This window comes from Gossypium arboreum, chromosome 8 (genome assembly GCF_025698485.1).
Source record: "Gossypium arboreum isolate Shixiya-1 chromosome 8, ASM2569848v2, whole genome shotgun sequence".
NCBI lineage: Eukaryota > Viridiplantae > Streptophyta > Magnoliopsida > Malvales > Malvaceae > Gossypium > Gossypium arboreum.
The window spans coordinates 65,190,022-65,214,514 of NC_069077.1; the positions used below are offsets into that span (position 1 = coordinate 65,190,022).

General features: G+C 37.3%; 2 non-coding genes across 2 annotated transcripts; both read right to left on the reverse strand.

The window, feature by feature from the left end:
- Positions 1–15,855: 15,855 nt before the first annotated feature.
- LOC128280342 (small nucleolar RNA R71) lies at positions 15,856–15,962 on the reverse strand. Its single transcript, XR_008270522.1, has one exon. It is a non-coding gene; the product is annotated as a small nucleolar RNA R71 (small nucleolar RNA).
- A 7,704-nt stretch (positions 15,963–23,666) lies between these two features.
- On the reverse strand, positions 23,667–23,773 carry LOC128279915 (small nucleolar RNA R71). Its single transcript, XR_008270100.1, has one exon. It is a non-coding gene; the product is annotated as a small nucleolar RNA R71 (small nucleolar RNA).
- Positions 23,774–24,493: the final 720 nt, after the last annotated feature.

Consider the following 24,493-nt stretch of genomic DNA (forward strand, 5'->3'; position numbering starts at 1 on the left):
TCTCGTTCTTTTGTTGGGATGTGTTAGTGCGTTTACGCTGTAGACTTTAGTTGGTTCTTTTCTGACCAGAGAGAATGAAACTTGAAGAGTGAGATTCCTCTCAGCGTTGAAAAATCTGGAACGAACCTGTCGGTTGGATTAGTTTAAAATTGTTCTTTAAAATATTTTCAAATTATACAACATTGTATTGTTGGATTTTTTATATGAAAATGGTAGATTTTATTTAGTTACTTATCGAAATAGTGTTAGGGATATTTTATTCTACTAAAAATATAATTTTATCATTTTAATAGTTTATATTTTTATAATTTTAAATGATTAAATTAATTTTTATCATTTATTAGGGATAAAAGTATAATTTTATCGTTATTAATTTAAAATTTTATAAATTATAAAAAGCGTAAATGAAAAAAAATCATTTCAGGAGGGTCCAGGGCCCCTGTCAACCCCCTCTTGGCTCTATCGCTGGGGATATCATAACATTCATAGTTATGATTTTGAAAAGGAAAAAAAATTAAGTAAATTATACCAACAGTTACTCAACTTTCAAAAAATAACAAATTAGTCAACCGTACCATTTTTCGTTACATCTTGACCTGTTATTTAACCAGCTACGTGACCATCCTAGCTGTTGTTTAAAGGGCTAGTTGGACAGTACAAGCAGGAGACTAGAAAGAAGAAGAAGAGTGATAAGTGATAAGTGATAAAAGTAATATATTTTAATCTCATTATTAAAGTATTTTTGGATGATTATTTATTCAAATTAGTGAATTTTATGCTACTAATCATTTCAATTCATGTTTCTATACTTAGGAGAGCATTTGGGAGTAAAATGAGCGAAAAGTAATCTAAAATCGGACAAATAGAGTAGATTTCAGGAGCCACACGAGCTGGACACGCGGCCATGTGCCAGATCGTGTCGATTTCGCAAGTTGCATTCTAAACACGCAGAAAAACATAATTTTTAGGCTTTTCGGGCATTCTAAAGTTTATAAATACCAAATAGAATAAGAGAATAGGGAGCCATCAAAGAGTATTGAAGAAAACAACTTGAAGAACACCATTAAAATCAACTTTGAAGCAGATTTCCATCATGATTGAAGATTTCTTTTTAATTTCTTTGAAGTTCTTTATGATTTTCTTTATCTTTTGTGGTTATATTGACTTTGAGATGTTTTTATTTACAATTATGAACTAATTCTCTAGATACCTAGGGAAGATGAACCTTATGGTGAATTCTATTATTTTATTTCTTTTTATACGCGATAAATACTTAATTCTTGTTCTTAGTTATGTGTGTTTATCTCTTGTTTTAATATTTTTCGAATATTATTTCATGTTTAATGTGCTTAAATTAGAGGAGGAAAAGTCCTTGTTTAAGAGTAGATCTAGCATAATTAAATGGAGTTGCATGCAATCTTAGAAATATGACGACATAAATCTACCGGATTAGAGTCAAATCTAATAGGGAATCAATAAATCAAATTAATTCGATAATAGGGGTTTTAATTAGAAAGAAATTCTAATTAATCAACCTAGAGTCAATTGCTCTTACTCTTAAAAGAGGTATTAGCTTAATTTAGGGATTTTTATGAATCAAGATACAAAGTGAATAAATCGTTTAATTCATATTCATAATGATAGATGAAGTCTAGGTGGATTCTTTCCTAGGTATTGTTTAGCTTCTTGGTTATTATTAAATTATTTTCCTGATTTATTCTCTGTTGAGTTCTTTAGTTAATTAATTTAGTATATTTTAGCTTAAACCAATCACTCCAATTCTTCAGTTAAATAATAGGAAAACGGTAATTACTAGTACTTTTAGTTCTCGTGGATACGATATCTCTACTCACCGTAGCTATACTATTTATCGATTGGTGTGTTTGCCTTTGTCGTATTTTTAATTAGTTTCGTGACTATCAATTTTTTTGGCGCCATTCTTTGGGGTATGAAATATTAGGAAAACTTTATTTCTATTAATTTAGCTATTTTTATTTTATTTTATTTTAATATTTTTGTTTTAATTTAATTTTTACATTTTAATTTTTCTTTTGTTTGCTTCTAGCAGGTTCTTTTGGTTTATGACTAGAGGAAACCCATCAGGACCATTACTTTTTGACAATAAGGTTGGAAGTACTGCTAGCAGAAATCATAAAGAGGCTAGAAAAGCAAGACAATGTGAATATAATATAGTAGACGAACAAGAGGAAAACAATATTATTGAGGAGATGGGTGACAATCAAAATATTCAACTATCTCCTGTAGATCCTGTTCCTCGTACTATGTATATTATATGTAACAACCCGATTTTAGCTAAATCGAAATAGTAGTTTTGAAACCACAAATCCGATGTTAAAAAATTATTTTAATATTATTTTTGGTGTTTACAGCATGTGATTTGATATTTGTAAAAATTTTGTGAGCTAATTTTATCGTTTTGATTGCTCAATTTGAGAAAAAGGACTAAATCGCGTAAAATGCAAAAGTACCGTTCTATTAGCTAAAGGTGTTAAACAACTATAGAACCTTAAATTTTAAGTCCTTATGAGGTAAATAGTCCAATTGTGAGTTAGTGGATGATATTTGGTTTGGCATTTGTGTAAATATGAATTATTTTTAATGGTAAAGTAGTAAAAAGACAAATAAAGGTTAATAAAATAAAAAAAATGAAATTTGTTACCATCTTTCTCACTTGGAACCAAAATTGGAGAAGAAGAAACCCAAGGAATTAAATTTTCCATTAGGTCACTTTGAATCGTTGATTAAGGTACGGTTTTAGCTCGGTTTTTGATGATTTCTATGTTTTTGTAACCGTTGCAGCTCAATCTAGCTAGCCCGCACCTTTAATTTTGAAACCGTTTAAGATTTTGAGAGTTTCCATTGTTGAATCCATGTGTTCTTTGATGTTTAATGTTTAAATATGAAAGCTTGATGATAGTTTTACATGTTTTGTTAAGTGATTTTTTGACAAAAATATCAAAAAGGGATTAAATTGTGAAATATGCAAATTGAGTGGTTGAAATGTGAAATAAATGAATTTTTTGGGTCGCTAAGGGCACTATGGTAAATCGGCCAAGCTTGGGCTTATTGAAATTATGTGAATTTTGTGTATTTATTAAATAGAGACTAAATTGTAAAAATGTGAAAATTTAAGGGCTAATATGCAAATATGCTTAAGTGTGTGTTATTGACTAAATTGAAAGAACATGTGATTGAATAATTTAATTTTTAATATATATAGTTCAAGAAAAAAAGAATTCGAATTTAGATCGGGGGAAAAGTAAGGTTATCGAGTAGTCGACCCGATCCGTCAATTCCAAATACGAGTTAAGTTCGTATGCAATGAGCTTATTTATAATTGTATTTTATATGCTTTGATATAGCATGAATTGTAATTATGTGATTACGAACAAGTTCAGGAATGATTCGACAGTAATTCGGAATTACTCAAGGAAAGCCGATTGGTCCATATCAAAAGCCGGATTCATCATCAAGACTGAAGATCTCCCTTCAATTTTCATTCAGGGGTTTTGTGTTTTCTTTATGTTTTGTATTCATTTCTTCTGAGATGTTTTCTTCTATAATTATGAACTAAACCCCCTAAATACCTAAGGGGAATGAAACCTAAGACGGATCTTGTTATCTGAATTGTATGATAAATATTTGACTTGTTATTAATTATGTGTTCTTAATTCTTGTTTTAATATTCCAGGATATTGATTCGAGTTAATGCTCTTATTCAGAGGAGGAATAGACCCTGTCTAAGAGTAAATTTGCCATAATTAAGTGGAGTTGATTGCACACCTAGAGATAGGGTGATAAGATTTAGCCGGATTAGGGTGAAACCTAATAAGGGGATCCATAGATCGAGTTAAAGCAACACTAGGGCGTTAATTAGAAAGAGATTTCAATTAATCAACCTAGGGTTAGACATTATTAGTCTCGAGAGAGATAATAATATAACTTAGGGATTTCTACGGATCAAGTCAAATGAATAAATCGTCTGATTCAGAGTCAAATAACAAGTGAAGTCTAGGTGGATTTTTCCTTGGGTATTGTCTTAATCAATCGAGTTTTCCCAAAAGCTTTTTTCCAATTTTCTCTCTATGCACTCTCAGTTTAGTTAATTAGTTTAGATAAACAAATCTCTTAATTTTTAGGCTAGATAATTGTAACACCCCAAACCCGAGACCATCGCCGGTGTCGGACACGAGGGGTTAACGAGACAAATCCTCTTAAAGTACCGACCAATTTGGCATTTCTGGACAGGCTGGAAAACTGCATCACCGTCGTCTTAAAAATCATATCTCGAGTTTCAAAACTCGGAAACTGGTTTCGTAAATTTTCCCTGAATTTAGACTCATATACTCATCCATGGATTTATTTTTAGAATTTTTGGTTGTGCCAATTGGTACAGTTTATTAGTTAAAATCACCCATGTTACAGGGATCGACTGCTCTGACCTTCGCGCGTTAGAACTTGAATATCTCTCTGTACAGGGCTTTAATACTGGTGCCGTTTATTTCTAATGAAACTAGACTCAAAATGGAATCTGTACATATAAGGCATGACTCCTAATTCTTTCTGGATAATTTATGGTAAATTTTCAAAGTCGCGACAGGGGACCCAGAAACCGTTCTGGCCCTGTCTCACGAGAACTTTAATATTTCTCAGTATACTGCTCATATGGTCGTTTCGTTTCGTCCATATAAAAATATATTCATCAAGGTTCAGTTCCATAATTTACTCACTATTTAATTCTACTTCTACTATTTTAGTGATTTTCAATCTCATCTCACTGCTGCTGTCCGCAACAGTTACTGCAGTAGACTATGCCAATTTCATGAATTTTTCCTTGGCCTTAATCATCCATCATACATGACACAAATTATGGCCACCTTATCAAAATTTGAGTTTCTAAGACTCGTGGCTATAGGTTCTAGCATCCCACTCGACGACCACATAGGCCATTTTCACATGGCTTAAAGTTTACAACCCACAATTCGACAAAATATAATAGCCTATACATGCCAAATGTTCTTCAACAACAAAAACAATACCACAAGATTTCAGCCGGTGTGATGACTTCAACGACGGTTCCGAAACGCACGCAACAATACGAGTCCAAGAGACCTAAAATGGGTGACAAGAAAACACCGAGTGAGTTTACAACTCAGTAAGTCATAAGCATTCATCAATCCACCGATAAAGTTACTACTACATGTACAACAAATGAGGCTAGGTACTCGTCCATATCGAATCTATACCATAATACCTCGGACCTTTCGGTCCAATCTCGTACCAATTCATACATCCACATTTCATATTCTACACAACAAGATAATCAAGCATTTTTACACATTAACTCATTTTCCAGCACAACCATACAATTTCAATCATCACATAGATTTAAGGCTTACCAAATTCAACCCCAAGCATGAACGTATTCTCTATTCGTCATGAGCTCGAGGTACTTACCGATCCGCTGTCCATACTCAATTCAATGGAGACACACCTCCATATATATAGAGTACGCACACACAGTGCTTACTACTCGATTTCGCACACTTAGTGCCACGTAATTTAAGCCCGCACACACAATTGCCATACCCTCCGAGCTCACACACCCGGTCAGTATTTTTCCAGCTTGCACACTTAGTGCCATATATTTCCAAAGACGCACACTTAGTGCCGATCTTGTCACCGTACACACGTGTGTGCAAGACACTTAGTGCCGAAAGCAAACTTTCTACACATTTCACTATTTCTTTTACATTCAACAAATGTCATCACTCCATACACATACATTTTCATTTATATATATATATCATCCCATTAAACACAATTGCATAAATTTTACAATCATTTAAGCAATATCAAATACGTGCTTAATGACTTACCTCGTGTTGGGTAAAATAGTTCCAAGTCGGCTACTCGATGACCTTCGTCTTTCCTTGCTTGATTCTCCTTCTTTAACTCCTTGAGCTTAATCAATAAATCACTAGTTTAACCATCTTGCTAAACATTCATAATTCAACTACACATGCATATGTATGCTTGTATATTCAGCAACCATTCTTACTAATCTCCCATTTGGTCGATTATACACCTAACCGAATATGCACCAAAACTTGATTCAACATTACCTACATACTCACTTTAATGGCGAATATATATATATATATGTACAATGTCAACTAACATCTTTTAATCACCTAATTTCATCTCATGAACATTTAATCAAATTTTCCCAATCTAGCATATATTTTCACATCCATTTGTAACATCATGTACAAACACATATACACATATATCAAAACACAAATTTTACCTATCATGCAACAAGCATAAATCGCACTTATGAGCATGCCATGGCGAATACATCCCACACCATCCCCTTTCAATTTTTGGTCATGGTTAAACAAAGAAAACTCCATGTCTTACTCAAGAATGCTAAAAGAAATTTCAAGAGTAGTCAATCCATCATTACATGTATCATCAACAAGCTTCACATTTAGCATGCAATGGCTTTAACACAATATCAACCTTGGCCAAATACCATTTCCATGGCATAACAAGGATTTGAACCATGGGCTAACATGAACATCAAGTTAGCAACTAAAACATGCATGAATCTCATGACACAACCTCAAACATACCTTAATCTTGACACAAGTATGACCAAATCTCCTTCTAGTTCTCTTCTAAACCAAGCATGAAGCAAAAATCCTTCCTTTTTCCCTTAGTATTTTCAGCCAAGATTTGAGAATGGATGAACAAATTTTTCCTTTCTTTTCCTCTACTCACGGCAACAAAGGGGGGCATCCTTGCTCATTTTTTTTCATTTCTTTATTTTTTCTACATAATCCACTAACTAAACATGTTGGAAACATGTTCCTTGCCCATATTCTTGTCATGGCCGGCCACTCTTCCCTTTTTTGGGCAAATTGACATGCAAAACCACTCTTTTGCATGCATGTACTATTAGACCATTGTAAGATTAGCCTATCACCTTTCAACAATGTTTCATACAAGTCCATTTTAATAAATTCACATAGAAATGATCAAATTAATGCATGAAACTTTCACACATGCATTTACTAACATCATAAACATAGAATATAACTTTTAATTACTTATAAGACTCGGTTTAGTGGTCCCGAAACCACTTTCCGACTAGGGTCAAATTAGGGATGTCACAACTCTCCCCCACTTACGAAATTTTCGTCCCCGAAAATCTTACCGGTAAATAGGTTTGGGTATCGCTCTTTCATAGAGTCCTCGAGTTCCCAAGTGGCTTCTTCAATTCCGTGTTTATGCCACAACACCTTCACTAATGGGATTTTCTTATTGCAACTCTTTTACTTCACGCATCGAATGCGAACCGGTTCCTCTTCATAGCTCAAATTAGGTGAATCTCAATCTCGACGGAGCGATTACGTCGATGGATCGACCTATATCGTCGAAGCATCGAGACATGGAAAACGTTGTGGATCCTTTCAAGCTCAGGGGGTAAAATTAATCGATACGCTACTGGTCCAACTCGTTCGGATACTTCATACGGACCGATGAACCTCGGACTCAATTTTCCCTTACGGCCAAATCTAAGCACCTTCTTCCAAGGTGAAACTTTGAGAAAGACCTTGTCTCCAACACGATATTCAATATCTTTTCTTTTCAAATCCGCATACGACTTTTGGCGATCCGAAGCGACTTTCAAACTTTCACAAATTACTCGAACTCTTTGCTCGGCATCCTTAACCAAATCAACCTCAAGAATTTACCTTCACTAAGTTCAGTCCGAATAATGGGGTGCGGCATTTACGATCGTATAAAGCCTCGTAAGGCGCCATCTTAATACTTGATTGAAAGCTATTGTTGTGCGAATTCAATCAAAGGCGATACCGCTTCCATGAACCACTAAACTCAAGGATACAACATCTCAACATATCCTCGAGTATTTGAATTATCCGTTCAGATTGACCATCGGTTTGGGGTGAAAGGCGGTCTTGAAATGCAACTTGGTACCCAAAGCTTCTTGCAACTTCTTCCAAAATCGCGAGGTAAATCTCGGATCTCTATCCGACACGATGGAAATAGGCACCCCGTGTAATCTCACAATCTGAGAAACGTACAATTCGGCTAGTTTGTCCATTGAAAAATCCTTACGTACGGGGATAAAGTGAGCCGACTTAGTCAGTCTATCGACAACGACCCAAATCGCATCCTTCTTACTCACTGACAATGGCAGTCCGGATACAAAGTCCATTGTGACTCGATCCCATTTCCACTCGGGTATCGTGATCGGCTGAAGTAATCCTGAAGGCACTTGATGTTCCGCTTTCACTTGTTGACATATTAAACATCTCGAAACAAAATCAGAGATGTCTCGTTTCATACCATGCCACCAAAACCGACGTTTCAAATCGTTGTACATCTTCGTACTCCCCGGGTGGATTGCCATTCGGCTACAATGGGCTTCGTTCAAAATTATTGGAATAAGTTCAATTCTTTGGAACACAGACGACTTCGAACCTCAAACAATCGTCATCATCGATTTGAAATTCGAGTCCTTGTTCGAACACACTCATCCCGCTTTGTAACCAACTCATCGTCGACTTTCGAGCTTCACGAATTTGACGTATCAATAATGGTTTGGCTTTCAATTCAGCTACTAACACATTGTCGGGTAGGATAGACAAGTGTACATTCATCGTCATAAAGCAAACAGTGATTTCGGCTTAAGGCATCCGCAAACCACATTAGCCCTTCCCGGTGATAATCAATGACGAGCTCATAATCTTTTAACAACTCGAGCCATCGCCTTTGTCGCAGATTTAAGTCTCTTTGGGTCATCAAATATTTGAGACTTTTGTGATCCGAATACACATGGCACTTCTCACCAAATAAGTAATGTCGCCATATCTTTAAGGCGAATCGATGGCGACCAATTCGAGATCATGGGTCGGATAATTTTTCTCATGTGGCTTTAATTGCCTTGACGATAGGCCACAACTCGCCCTTCTTGCATCAATACGCAACCCAACCCAAGTAGGGATGCGTCACTATAAATGACAAACTCTTTGCCCGATTCGGGTTGCACTAGAATTGGGGCTTCATCAAATAAGCTTTCAGTTGATCGAAACTTTTCGACATTTCTCCGTCCATTCGAACTTAACATCCTTTTGGAGTAAGCCGTCATTAGCGTGGCTATCGTCGAGAAACCTTTACAAATCGTCGGTAATAACCGCAAGCCCCAAAAGCTCCTAACTTCGGTAACATTCCTTGGTGGTTTCCAATCGACTATGGCGAATTTTGTTCGGGTCCACCGACACCGATGTGGACACCACGTGCCCCAAAAAGCTAACCTCTTTCAACCAAAATTCACATTTCTTGAACTTTATGTATAATCGCTTATCTCGTAAGATTTGCAACACTAGCCTCGGTGTTCAGATGTTCGGTTTCATCTCTCAAATAGACCAAAATGTCATCGATAAATACAACTACGAACCGATCCAAGTATGGCCTGAAAATTCTATTCATTAAATCCATAAACACCGTAGGGCATTAGTGAGCCCAAACGGCATCACCAAGAATTCAGTAGTGACCGTACCTCGTTCTAAAAGCGGTTTTGGGTATGTCCGATTCTTGGACCCTCAACCGATAGTACCCGACCTCAAATCTATCTTTGAAAACACCGAGGCTCCTTTAATTGATCAAACAAATCGTCAATTCGTGGCAATGGATATTTATTCTTTATCGTCACTTTATTGAGTTGACGATAGTCGATGCACAACCTCATGGTTCCGTCCTTCTTCTTCACAAACAATACAAAAGCGCCCATGGAGAAAAACTTCGATCGAGCGAAACCTCTATCCGTCAATTCTTGCAATTGAACCTTCAATTCCTTTAATTCGTTAATGCCATACGATACGGGGCTATTGAAATCGGCGTAGTACCGGTACAACTTCGATGAATTCCACTTCTCGAACCGGTGGCAATCCCAAGAACTCCTCGGAAAAACATCGAATACTCACAAACCACCGGTATCGATTCGAGTTTCCTTTCCGTCTCTTTACTTCCAAACACATACGCAAGGTATGTTTCACACCCTTTTCACATACCTCCGGCGGTCATAGAAGATATTATCGTGGCGCTCCTTTTAAATCAAGAGACTCGACTCGGACTACCTCATTATTTGCACTCCTCAAATCAATGGTTTTCCTTTTGCATCCACCACTTGCATCATGTACGGTCACCAATCCATACCAAGAATAACATCAATTCATGAAATGGTAGAAGCATCGATCGGTAGGAAAAGCAGATTCTCGAATTATTAGGGGCATCTCTTGCACACTTTATCAACAAGCACGTATTGACCCAAAGGGTTTGACACTCGAATTACGAACTCGAGAGACTCAATAGGTAGAGTCTTCTTGGATGCTAAGGTTTCACATACATATGAGTGAGTAGAGCCGGGTCAATCAATGCAATCACAATAGTATCAAAGAGAGTAAAAGTACCGGTGATAACGTCGGGGAGGATGCCTCCTCTCGTGCGCGGATGGCATATGCTCTAGCAGAGCACGGGTCTCGGATCGGACGGCCAGATTAGAGGCTCCTCTCGATTACCACCCTTACCTCCAGAGATTCTCGGGGCCTACCTCCACCGTCGTTCCACTAGGTCTTGCACCTTGCGTCTTATTCCTCTCATCTAGCTCCGTGCAATCTCTAATGAAGTGGTCCTTGAATCGCATCCATAACAGGCCCTATTAATGACTTACCCCAACATTCACCTAGGTGTCGTTTTCCACATTGGGGCATTCGTGTCTCTCTTGACGATTATTGCCCACACTAGCTATTGAAGTAGCTCGAGTCCGTCAATGGTCGGGCTCTAATGGAAATTCCCGCATCGTCCTCGACTTCTTGGTGTCCTCCCGAACCTCTTTACAGTAGAAGCGGAGCTTTATTCGTCGATCTTTTACGGTAATCTCTTGCTTCAAATTCAGCCTTCTTCTTCTCCTTCCCAAGTTCTTCCGCCTTGCGTGCTCGTTCGACTAGTGTCACGAACTCCTTTATCTCCAAAATTCCCACTAGTAACTTTAACTCTTCATTCAATCCTTCTTCAAATCTTTTGCACATCGCAACCTCATCAGCCACACACTCCGAGCATACCGACTAAGTCTTACGAACTCATGTTCAGATTCGAGATCTGATCATCCGGCCTTGCTTGAGTTCCAAAAATTCCTTACGCTTCGATCGATGAACCGTTGACTAATGTATTTCTTTCGAAATTGGATTGAAAGAAATCCCAAGTAACTCGTTCATTTGGGACTATGGAAATTAAAGTCCTCCACCAATAGTAAGTGAGTCTCGCAACAAGGATATAGCACACTTAAGACATTCATCGGTGTGCATGACAGTTCATCTAACACTCTAATGGTGTTATCGAGCGAACTTCGGCCTTTTCGGCATCATCGGTAACTATGGCCTTGAACTCCTCGGCCCAGGCTTCCTAATCAAGTCCACGGTGGTTTACTCACCTCACAGGATCAATAACTGGAGGCATTGCGGGCTCTTGGGTGGAGTATTTAAATTCGGAATGGTTGGACAGCCGGGTTGGTTCGGGCATAATCGCGACCCACTCATTCATCATAGTGAAGAAGGCTTGTTTCGCCCTTCATTTTGATTATTCGCGGATGATCGAGGCTCAACAGGCGGTGTCCCTTGCGCGGAGCAGCCGCTACACTTTCAACGTCATCCGCCAAGGGTCTCTCTACCGGGTTCCATTTACTAATCAAAACAAAAATTTCAACCGTCAAGTCATCACATTTTTAAGCACTAACAATTTGGCATGTATAGCTAGACTCACACGCGCTATGGTAGTCCTAGAATCGACTAAACCATAGCTCTGATACCAATTAAATTGTAACACCCCAAACCCGAGACCATCGCCGGTGTCGGACACGAGGGGTTAACGAGACAAATCCTCTTAAAGTACCGACCAATTTGGCATTTCTGGACAGGCTGGAAAACTGCATCACCGTCGCCTTAAAAATCATATCTCGAGTTTCAAAACTCGGAAACTGGTTTTGTAAATTTTCCCTGAATTTAGACTCATATACTCATCCATGGATTTATTTTTAGAATTTTTGGTTGTGCCAATTGGTACAGTTTATTAGTTAAAGTCACCCATGTTACAGGGATCGACTGCTCTGACCTTCGCGCATTACAACTTGAATATCTCTCTGTACAGGGCTTTAATACTGGTGCCGTTTATTTCTAATGAAACTAGACTCAAAATGGAATCTGTACATATAAGGCATGACTCCTAATTCTTTCTGGATAATTTATGGTAAATTTTCAAAGTCGCGACAGGGGACCCAGAAACCGTTCTGGCCCTGTCTCACGAGAACTTTAATATTTCTCAGTATACTGCTCATATGGTTGTTTCGTTTCGTCCATATAAAAATATATTCATCAAGGTTCAGTTCCATAATTTACTCACTATTTAATTCTACTTCTACTATTTTTAGTGATTTTTCAATCTCATCTCACTGCTGCTGTCCGCAACAGTTACTGCAGTAGACTATGCCAATTTCATGAATTTTCCTTGGCCTTAATCATCCATCATACATGACACAAATTATGGCCACCTTATCAAAATTTGAGTTTCTAAGACTCGTGGCTATAGGTTCTAGCATCCCACTCGACGACCACATAGGCCATTTTCACATGGCTTAAAGTTTACAACCCACAATTCGACAAAATATAATAGCCTATACATGCCAAATGTTCTTCAACAACAAAAACAATACCACAAGATTTCAGCCGGTGTGATGACTTCAACGACGGTTCCGAGCACGCAACAATACGAGTCCAAGAGACCTAAAATGGGTGACAAGAAAACACCGAGTGAGTTTACAACTCAGTAAGTCATAAGCATTCATCAATCCAACGATAAAGTTACTACTACATGTACAACAAATGAGGCTAGGTACTCGTCCATATCGAATCTATACCATAATACCTCGGACCTTTCGGTCCAATCTCGTACCAATTCATACATCCACATTTCATATTCTACACAACAAGATAATCAAGCATTTTTACACATTAACTCATTTTCCAGCACAACCATACAATTTCAATCATCACATAGATTTAAGGCTTACCAAATTCAACCCCAAGCATGAACGTATTCTCTAATCGTCATGAGCTCGAGGTACTTACCCGATCCGCTGTCCATACTCAATTCAATGGAGACACACCTCCATATATATAGAGTACGCACACACAGTGCTTACTACTCGATTTCGCACACTTAGTGCCACGTAATTTAAGCCCGCACACACAAGTGCCATACCCTCCGAGCTCGCACACCCAAAGGTCAGTATTTTTCCAGCTTGCACACTTAGTGCCATATATTTCCAGCACGCACACTTAGTGCCGATCTCGTCACCGTACACACGTATTGCCAAGACACTTAGTGCCGAAAGCAAACTTTCTACACATTTCACTATTTCTTTTACATTCAACAAATGTCATCACTCCATACACATACATTTTCATTTATATATATATATCATCCCATTAAACACAATTGCATAAATTTTACAATCATTTAAGCAATATCAAATACATGCTTAATGACTTACCTCGTGTTGGGTAAAATAGTTCCAAGTCGGCTACTCGATGACCTTCGTCTTTCCCTTGCTTGATTCTCCTTCTTTAACTCATTGAGCTTAATCAATAAATCACTAGTTTAACCATCTTGCTAAACATTCATAATTCAACTACACATGCATATGTATGCTTGTATATTCGGCAACCATTCTTACTAATCGCCCATTTGGTCGATTATACACCTAACCGAATATGCACCAAAAACTTGATTCAACATTACCTACATACTCACTTTAATGGCGAATATATATATATATATATATGTACAATGTCAACTAACATCTTTTAATCACCTAATTTCATCTCATGAACATTTAATCAAATTTTCCCAATCTAGCATATATTTTCACATCCATTTGTAACATCATGTACAAACACATATACACATATATCAAAACACAAATTTTACCTATCATGCAACAAGCATAAATCGCACTTATGAGCATGCCATGGCGAATACATCCCACACCATCCCCTTTCAATTTTTGGTCATGGTTAAACAAAGAAAACTCCATGTCTTACTCAAGAATGCTAAAAGAAATTTCAAGAGTAGTCAATCCATCATTATATGTATCATCAACAAGCTTCACATTTAGCATGCAATGGCTTTAACACAATATCAACCTTGGCCAAATACCATTTCCATGGCATAACAAGGATTTGAACCATGGGCTAACATGAACATCAAGTTAGCAACTAAAACATGCATGAATCTCATGACACAACCTCAAACATACCTTAATCTTGACACAAGTATGACCAAATCTCCTTCTAGTTCTCTTCTAAACCAAGCATGAAGCAAAAATCCTTCCTTTTTCCCTTAGTATTTTCAGCCAAGATTTGAGAATGGATGAACAAATTTTTCCTTTCTTTTCCTCTACTCACGGCAACAAAAGGGGGGCATCCATGCTCATTTTTTTTCATTTCTTTATTTTTTCTACATAATCCACTAACTAAACATGTTGGAAACATGTTCCCTGCCCATATTCTTGTCATGGCCGCCACTCTTCCCTTTTTTGGGCAAATTGACATGCAAAACCACTCTTTGCATGCATGTACTATTAGACCATTGTAAGATTAGCCTATCACCTTTCAACAATGTTTCATACAAGTCCATTTTAATAAATTCACATAGAAATGATCAAATTAATGCATGAAACTTTCACACATGCATTTACTAACATCATAAACATAGAATATAACTTTTAATTACTTATAAGACTCGGTTTAGTGGTCCCGAAACCACTTTCCGACTAGGGTCAAATTAGGGATGTCACAATAATAAAAAGAAAGTAATTACTAGTACTCTTGGTTCCTTTGGGTTCGACAATCCCGTCTTGCTAAAGCTATACTACTGTTCGATAGATACACTTGCCTTCATCGTGAAAATAGTTAGTTTCAAGAACAATTAATTATAAATTTTTAAAACTTGTCGCGAATATCACGTATCAAGTTTTTGGCACTGTTGCCGGGGAACTAGGATATTAGGAACACTCGATTTTTATTACTTTATCCATTTTACTTTTATTATAATTTAAATTTTTATTCTCTTTTCTAATTCTTCATTTATTTTCTTCTAACAGGCTTTTTCTAGTTTATGATCAGAAGAAACCCGTCAAGACCGTTACTGTTTGATAGTGAGATTGATCGCACAGTTTGCAGAAACTAAAGAGAAATAAGGCGAAGCTTAAGATACACAGAGGAAGAGCAAGAGGACGATATTTCAATCACAGCCGAGGAGATGGCTGAAAACCAAGAAAATTTGCTACCTCCTACGATTGCTGCTAATCAAAATCCTACTCCACGTACTATGTATGATTATGCTAAACCTTCTTTAACAGGAACTAAATCGAGCATAGTGAAGCCTGCTATTGCTGCAAATAATTTTGAACTGAAACCTAACACCATTAAAATGATCCAACAGTTTGTTCAGTTTGATGGTTTGTAGGACAAGGATCCCAACGCTCACTTGGCAAATTTCTTAGAGTTTTGCGACACTTTTAAAATCAATGGCGTTTCTGATAATGTCATTCACCTTCGGTTGTTTCCCTTTTCGTTGAGAAATAGGGCTAAATAATAGTTGAACTCGTTACCACGAGGGTCAATCACTACTTGGGAACAAATGACCGAAAAGTTTTTATTGAAATATTTTCCACCGACTAAAACAACCAAATTACGTAATGATATCTCTTCTTTTGTGCAAATGAATTTAGAAATACTCTACGATGCATGGGAGAGATACAAGGACCTGTTGAGGAGGTGCCCTCACCATGGGTTACCACTCTGGCTACAGGTTCAAACGTTTTACAATGGTTTGAATCCTTCGACTCGACAGATGATCGACGCAGCTGCTTGCGAAACTATCAATAATAAGACACCTGAAGATGCTTATAAATTTATAGAAGAGATGTCACTGAATAATTATCAGTGGCAAGTCAAGAGGACAAAACTAACGAAAACAGCCAGCATTTTTAACATTAATTCGGTCACCATGCTCTCTAATTAGGTAGAACGTTTGAACAGAAAGATTGATGATTTTCTTGGTTCTTCCCAGGTTTACCCAATAATGCAGTGCGAATCAAGTGGAGGTGGATCAAGCAATTCAGATTACCATCCTATGGCCACAACATGAAGAACGAGCAATTAAATTACATGGGTAATAATTCTCGATCTCAAAATAATCCTTATAGTAATACTTACAATGCAGGTTAGAGGAACCACCTAAATTTCTCATGGGGAGGCCAAGGGAATCAGCGACCACCACCACTTCCAGGCTTCCAACAACCACCCTACCAACAAGAGAAAAAGCTGAACCTTGAGGAGATGCTAACAAAATTCATCTCGGTGTCAGAAACTCGTTTCCAGAATACCGAGACAGCATTTAAAAATCAACAATCGTCGATCCAAGGGCTCGAAACTCAGATCGGTTAGCTCGTTAAATTGATATCTGAATGACCACAAGGTAGCCTACCGAGTAACACTGAATCTAACCCAAGGAAGCAAATCAATACAATTACCATTCAAGATGAGGAAGGGTTAGTTGCACCTGAACTAGAACAGAGGAAAAAAATTGTGGTAAGTAAATGTAAGGGTGAGGTGGACCACAATGACCAGAAACCAGTGAGTAAAGAGTACAAACCTCGTGTGTCATACCCAAACGCGACAAGGAAAGACCGCACAGAAGAACTATTCGATAAATTCCTTAAATTATTAAAGAAGTTACATATTAACTTACTATTTATTAAAGCTCTTTTGCAGATGCCAAACGCAGTCAAATACTTAAAGGAGCTTTTAACAAATAAGTGGAAGTTGGATGAGGCGTCGCATGTGGAACTAAATGCGGTTTGTTCAGCCATACTACAGAATAAGCTAACCAACAAATTAAAAGATCTAGGGAGTTTTACAATTCCCTATTTAATTGGTAGCCTAGAGGTTAATAATGCGTTGGCTGATTTAGGGGCTAGTATCAATGTCATGCCTTACAAAATGTTTAAACAACTAGATCTTGGGAAACCCCAAAAAACTAGGATGAGTATTCAATTAGCCGATAAAACAATTAGCTTTCCTGAGGGGATTATTGAAGATGTACTTGTTAAAATTGACAAATTTATATTCCTAGTTGATTTCGTTGTTCTAGACATAGAAGAGGATAGTAACGTTCCTTTAATTTTAGGGAGGCCTTTTTTAGCAACCGTTAGAACAATAATTGATGTTGGCACAGGTGAACTCACACTTCATGTGGGAGACGAAACAATGACCCTTCAAGCTCGTAATTCGAGTAACACATCGAAAATTGAAGGTGGTTGTATAGATCATTTTACTAAAACTAACTATGTGGTGCAACCTACTTTACAGGAAATAAGTTCGAAGAATCTACACAAGCCATGTTCAAGCAATAGCAAAGGACCTATCTATGAAGAACGAAGGCTACAAATCGAGGAACTAGATGAATGGCGGACATAGAAACTGAGAACACCCGATAAACTGAAACCAAGCCAGGACGAACTCAACACATCACCAAATCAACTTAAGGTTGGAGACAAAGTACTACTAGATGCAGCAGATCCTCGCATTACCACTTCTGAACCTAATGAAGAAATTCTTCTCACGGTACTCAGTATTTTCCCATATGGTACAATCGAGGTAATTCACCCCAAATTTAGAACTTTTAAGGTAAATAATACTTGTCTTAAACCTTATATTGATAAAGTTGATAGTAGAGATGAGGAGTACAAACTCCTTGAGCCACCATGATCACACACCAGGGAGGTAAGTCAAGCTTAGACTATAAATAAGCACTTCTCGGGAGGCAACCCGACCACTAACAGTAATGATTTATTTAAATTCTAGTTTTTCACATCTAACCTACTAACTGAGTCTTGAAACACAGGGTTTTCCCATCCACATGGCCAGGCACACGGGCGTGCCTTAGGCCGTGCTCATACCACAGAAGGAGACATGGCCGTTCGATACTGCCGTATAAAAACAAGGCAAAATTTTTTCCTCAACACGGGATGCGATAAGTTGCCACGGCTGTGTGATAAGGCCGTAGGCAAAACTGCCAAACCAACATGGGCGTGCGACACGCCCGTGTTTTGAAACCATAGGCAAACCAGTCAATTTAGCACCGCCATTCGACACGGCCGTGCCAAGCCCCTGTGGTCGAAACTGTCAAACTAACACGGGCGTGGGCTATCATACACGGGTGTGGGAGAAGCGAACGAAGCAAGACACGGCCGTGCGACAAGGCATTGCGACACGGCTGTTCGACACGGCCGTGTGCACCCACGATGCCTATTTCTTATGGAGCATGGAGAATGGGCACGTCTTCGACCTCGCCTACTTCATCGCCCTCACCATCCGCCATCAGACGAAGCGACATCGGAGGGGTGTCATCTCTATTGGGCCCTATGTGACTCGATTGGCACGACATTTCCGGCTCCTCAACATAGCGACACAATCCTCCTCCCTCACTCACATCAGCCAGATGTCCCCACAAGGCATCTTGAGCATGGATAAACATGAGGATGATCATGAAAATATGTGGCACCTACCCTCCTCAGTACTGCCTCATCTAGTCCACCTAGGAGGAGGACCTAGAGGATATTACTGATGATGTCCCTCCACATCATGAGGACCCACCGTCTTAGCCACCACCCATCCATCGTCCAGTTCATGCGGCGGCTTCATACTCTGGCATCTCTGAGCACCTTACTCGATTTGAGCAGCAATGTTTTCAGCGTTTTGATCACATTGATGCTACACTTCACTAGATTTGTTAGCACCTTTTCATTTCATCGCCACCACCACCTCGCGAACCATCCGGCGATGACGATGTTTAAATACTTTTTATTTATTATTTTTATTTTCACTTTTATCTTTATTTATCTTCTTTAAGTATTTTTATTTTATTTTCCTTTAATATTAGTTTAATATTAGTTTTTATGATTTTTTATTTTTGGCTATTTCATTACAAGTAATTATCCTTCCTTATATTTTCTAAAGATTTCCTGATTCTATCACAGTTATAAAGAGCTCTAAAGCTCATCATCGCATAGGAACTAAAAACTGCACTGGCAAAGGTTCTTCACGACTGCCATGTCCTGCTCGACCATGACTATACCCACCACTAGGTATAATATTCTTTTGGCATAGGACTTATGGACTAATGAGCCTCTACCACCACTGGAGTATCCTCCTCCACTCTCATCATTGCCTTGGCTGATTATTCTCCATAACTCCAATTTAAGGAGTTTATTCATCATTCAGAAAGTTTCACCCCTCTCCCTATCTTACGATTATTTATCTATATTTTTCACTATATCTATCTTTGTACATTGAGGGCAATGTACATCTTAAGTGTGAGGGGTCTCTTATATCATCATTAGAAATCCCTGAATTTTGTCTTATTCTCACGTGAATCACTCATGTCACTATTAGAATAAATTTTAATTAGTTTATGATTTTTATTGATATGTCTTGAATTAAAACATAAGCATTTATGCATTGATTGTTTAAACTTTAAAACATTAGGGAATCAAGCAAGATAAGTTGATTTTTGAAGAATTAAAAAACTTTTAGTTTAGGTATTATCTTGAGTTGAAATTCACAAGTTTAAACATCAAAAAGCCATAATTTTTTGTGAGATCTTGAACCTTTAGAGCATATTTTATTTCTTTTATGCTCACTTTTATTATGAGTGTGTCAGTATTGATTTGTTATTCTAGAGCTTGCTTGATTATGTATGTCAAAACCACACCATTTGATTTGATATGTCAAGATGATAAAGGAACTTAGATTTAACCCACTCACTCCATAAAAGCCTACCTTCATAATTAACCCTTAGTGAACCCCTTTGAGCCTAACAAGCCATTAATTGATTTACCCTCAATATTAACCCATAACCCATTATTGTTGAAATCCCCTAATTTGATCCCTATTTTTGTCGAGATTTGATTTGAACTAATTGCTTAGCTATGTTTTGTTCTTCTATGTATTTGACTTGTTCTTAAAAAAAAAAGATTACTGCAATACATATTAGTAGTAATTCGTCGTTTTTAAGCTCGAGTGTTAATTCCATTTTCTGAGAAGAAGCTCAATTATATTCAACTAATGACTAGTTATTTTTCTAGCTAGGCAATTTTTCAATTCAATCTCGATTCTAACCTTTTCCTTCAGCTTGTGACCACACCCCCAAACCAAAGCCACGTTACAACCCTCTAAAGACCTTTTTGATTAATGTATCAGCTCAATATATGGTGGTGGAGATTTGATTTTCAAGCAAGCCTATGGCAATAACTTTTCATATTGACTAATGAGTGCTTTAATTAATGTCCTTAAACACCTAGAGTGATTTGAGTGAATCTTTAGTGAGGATGTTAAACTCTGTGATATTTTGATCAAAGGTAATCACTTAGATAAGGGGAGACACCTATGTTTTCGTGATAAAATGATCAACTTGGAATGTTTGAAACTTTGATGTACTTTTAGTTGAATTTTCAATGTATGAATACTTATGGATTATTTTGAGATATTATTGATAGGGATTATAAATTGAGAAGAATTTATTTTGATTGTGAGTTGAGGATTTTGCTTGAGGACAAGCAAACGCTTAAGTGTGGGGGTATTTGATAAACCATAATTTATACATATTTTTATCCCATGCTTAACACATTTATGGATGATTTCTCCTTAGATTTGGTGAATTCAATGCTCTTAATTCTTTAATTTCATGTTTTATACTTAGGTGGGTATAGGAGAGTAAAAAGAGTGAGAAACGGGCCGAAAACGGAGAAAATGGACCCACATGGAAAATCAACACAGCCTGGACTTCCTCACACGGGCATGTCACACGGCCGTGTCTCTTTGGTAGGATCAACGCGCAACCTACACGGGTAGACTACACCCCCGTACCTATTCAACAGCCTTGACCATGAGCTGGAGTAATCGCACACGGGCGTGTCCCTGCTGAGCCCAAGTATAACCCTATTCAGAAAAAGCTAATTTTGAGGGCTCTTAGGCATTCTAAAGCCTATTTAAACACCTGATAAGGCACTTAAGAATCGAGACGTAGAGTAGGAAGCAAGGAATTACTTAAGGAAAGCCGATTTGTCCATCTCAGAAGCCGGATTCATCATCAAGACTGAAGTTCTCCCTTCAATTTCCATTCAGGGGGTTTTGTGTTTTCTTTATGTTTTGTATTTACTATTCTTCTGAGATGTTTTCTTCTATAATTATGAACTAAACCCCCTAAATACCTAAAGGGAATGAAACCTAAGACGGATCTTGTTATTTGAATTGTATGATAAATATATTACTTGTTCTTAATTATGTGTTCTTAATTCTTGTTTAATATTCCAGGATATTGATTCGAGTTAATGCTCTTATTCAGAGGAGGAATAGACCCTGTCTAAGAGTAAATTTGTCATAATTAAGCGGAGTTGATTGCACGCCTAGAGATAGGGTGACAAAATTTTACCGAATTAGGGTGAAACCTAATAAGGGGATCCATAGATCGAGTTAATGCAGCACTAGGGCATTAATTAGAAAGAGATTTCAATTAATCAGGCTAGGGTTAGACGTTATTAGTCTCGAGAGAGATAATAATATAACTTAGAGATTTCTACAGATCAAGTCTAATGAATAATCGTCTGATTCAGAGTCAAATAACAAGTGAAGTCTAGGTGGATTTTTCCTTGGGTATTGTCTTAATCAATCGAGTTTTAAAAGTTGTTTTCTAATTTTCTCCCTGTGCACTCTTAGTTTAGTTAATTAGTTTAGATAAACAAATCCCTTAATTTTTAGGCTAGATAATAAAAAGAAAGTAATTACTAATACTCTTAGTTCCTTTGGGTTCGACAATCTGGTCTTGCTAAAGCTATATTACTGTTCGATAGGTACAGTTGCCTTCATCATGATAATAGTTAGTTTCAAGAACGATTAATTATAGATTTTCAAAACCTGTTGCGAATATCACGTATCAGGTTCTTTATGTTTTTGTTGTTTTTCCCAATTTTGAGATGTTTTCCTCTATTGTTATGAACTAAACTCTATAAATACCTAAGGGAGACTAAAACCTAAGATGGACCTTATTACTATTTGAATTATATGATAAATACTTGTTCTTATTCTTAGTTGTGAGTTCTAATTCTTACTTTAATATTCCAGGATATTAATTCAGGTTTTGATGTGCTTATTCAGTAGAGCGAAAGTCACTGTTTAAGAGTAGATCCTTTATAATTAAGCAATGTTGCATGCTATCCTAGAGATAGGACGATATAAATCTGCCAGATTAGAGTCAAATCTAATAAGGGAATCCATAGATCGAGTTAATGTGACAATAGGGCTTTTAATTAGAAAGAGATTTCGATTAATCAACCTAGAGTCAGTTGTTTTTAGTCTCGAGAGAGATAATAACATAAACTAGGGATTTCTACGGATTAAGTCAAGTGAATAAATCGTCTAATTCAAAAGTAATAAGTGAAGTCTAGGTAGATTCTTCCTTGGGTATTGTCTTCTCCATTGGTTTTCTAAAAAGTATTTTTCAACTTTAATCTCTGTCGTAATCTTAGTTAATTAGATAATTAGTTTTAGTTTTAAAACATCCTGTAATTCTGAGGCTAGATAATAAAAAGATAGTAATTATTAGTACTTTTAGTTCTCGTGGATACGATATTTCCAGTCTCACCATAGCTATAGTACTGTTCGGTAGGTACGCTTGCCTTAGTTGAATTTTTAGTTAGTTTAACGACCATCAAGTTTTTGGCGCTGTTTCCGGGGACTAAGATAGTAAGAACGCTTGATTTTTATTACTTTATCCATTTTTACTTTTATTGTAATTTACTTTTTGCTTTTAGTTTAATTTTTCTTTTTTTTAGTTCTAGTAGGTTTTTATAGTTGCTGACTGGAAGAAACCCGTCAGGACCTTTGCTTTTTGTTAGTGAGATCGAGAGCACAGCTCGTAGAAACCAAAGAGAAATAAGGCGAAGTCTACAATACATAGAGGAAGAGCGAGAGGGCGATATTCACACTAATACCGAGGAGATGGCTGAAAATTAGAATAAACCACTACCTTCTGTGGTTGCTGTAAATCTAATAGATCAGAATCCTGCTCCTCGTACTATGTATGATTATGCTAAACCTACTTCAATAGGAACCGAATCGAGTATAGTTAGACCTGCGATTGCTGCAAATAATTTTGAACTGAAACCTAGCACTATTCAAATGATACAACAGTTTGTTCAGTTTGATGGTTTGCGGGACGAGGATCCAAACACTCATTTAGCAAATTTTCTGGAATTCTACGATACATTTAAGATTAATGGTGTTTTTGATGATGCCATTCACCTTCGGTTATTTCCCTTTTCTTTAAGGAATAAGGCTAAACAGTGGTTGAACTCGTTACCGCGAGGGTTAATCACCACTTGGGAACAAATGACTGAAAAATTTTTACTTAAATATTTTCCACCGGCTAAAACGGCTAAATTAAGGAATGATATCTCTTATTTTGTGCAGATGGATTTAGAAACACTTTATAATGCATGGGAGAGATACAAGGATCTATTGAGAAGGTGCCCTCATCATGGGTTACCTCTTTGGCTACAAGTTCAAACTTTTCACAACGATTTGAATCCCTCAACTAGACAAATGATCGATGCAGCTGCCTGTGGAACCATCAATAATAAGACCCCTGAAGAAGCTTATGAGTTCATAGAAGAGATGTCACTGAACAATTATCAGTGGCAAGTCATCAGGAAAAGCCAACAAAAATAGCTGGCATTTTTAATGTCGATTCGGTTACTATGCTTTCCAATCAGGTAGAACTTTTGAATAGAAAAATTGATATTTTACTTGGTTTTACATAGGTTCATCCAGTAATGCAGTGCGATGCGAATGGAGGTGGAACGAGCAATTTAGAATATCCATCTTATGGTCCTAACATGGAGAACGAGCAAATAAATTATATGGGTAATAATCCTCAGCCTCAAAATAATCCTTATAGTAACACTTACAATGCAGGTTGTAGGAACCACCTGGATTTCTTATGGGGAGGCCAAGGCAATCAGAGACCACCACCCCTCTAGGCTTCCAACAACAACCTTACCAGCAAGAGAAAAAGCCGAACCTTGAGGAGATGATGAAAAAGTTTATTTTAGGAGCGGAGACTCTTTTCAGAACACTGAAACTGCAATTAAAAATTAGTAAGCATCAATTCAAGGGCTCGAGAATCAAATAGGACAGCTGGCTAAGATGATTTTAGAAAGACCACCGGGGAGTCTACCTAGTAGCACCGGACCTAATCCAAAAGA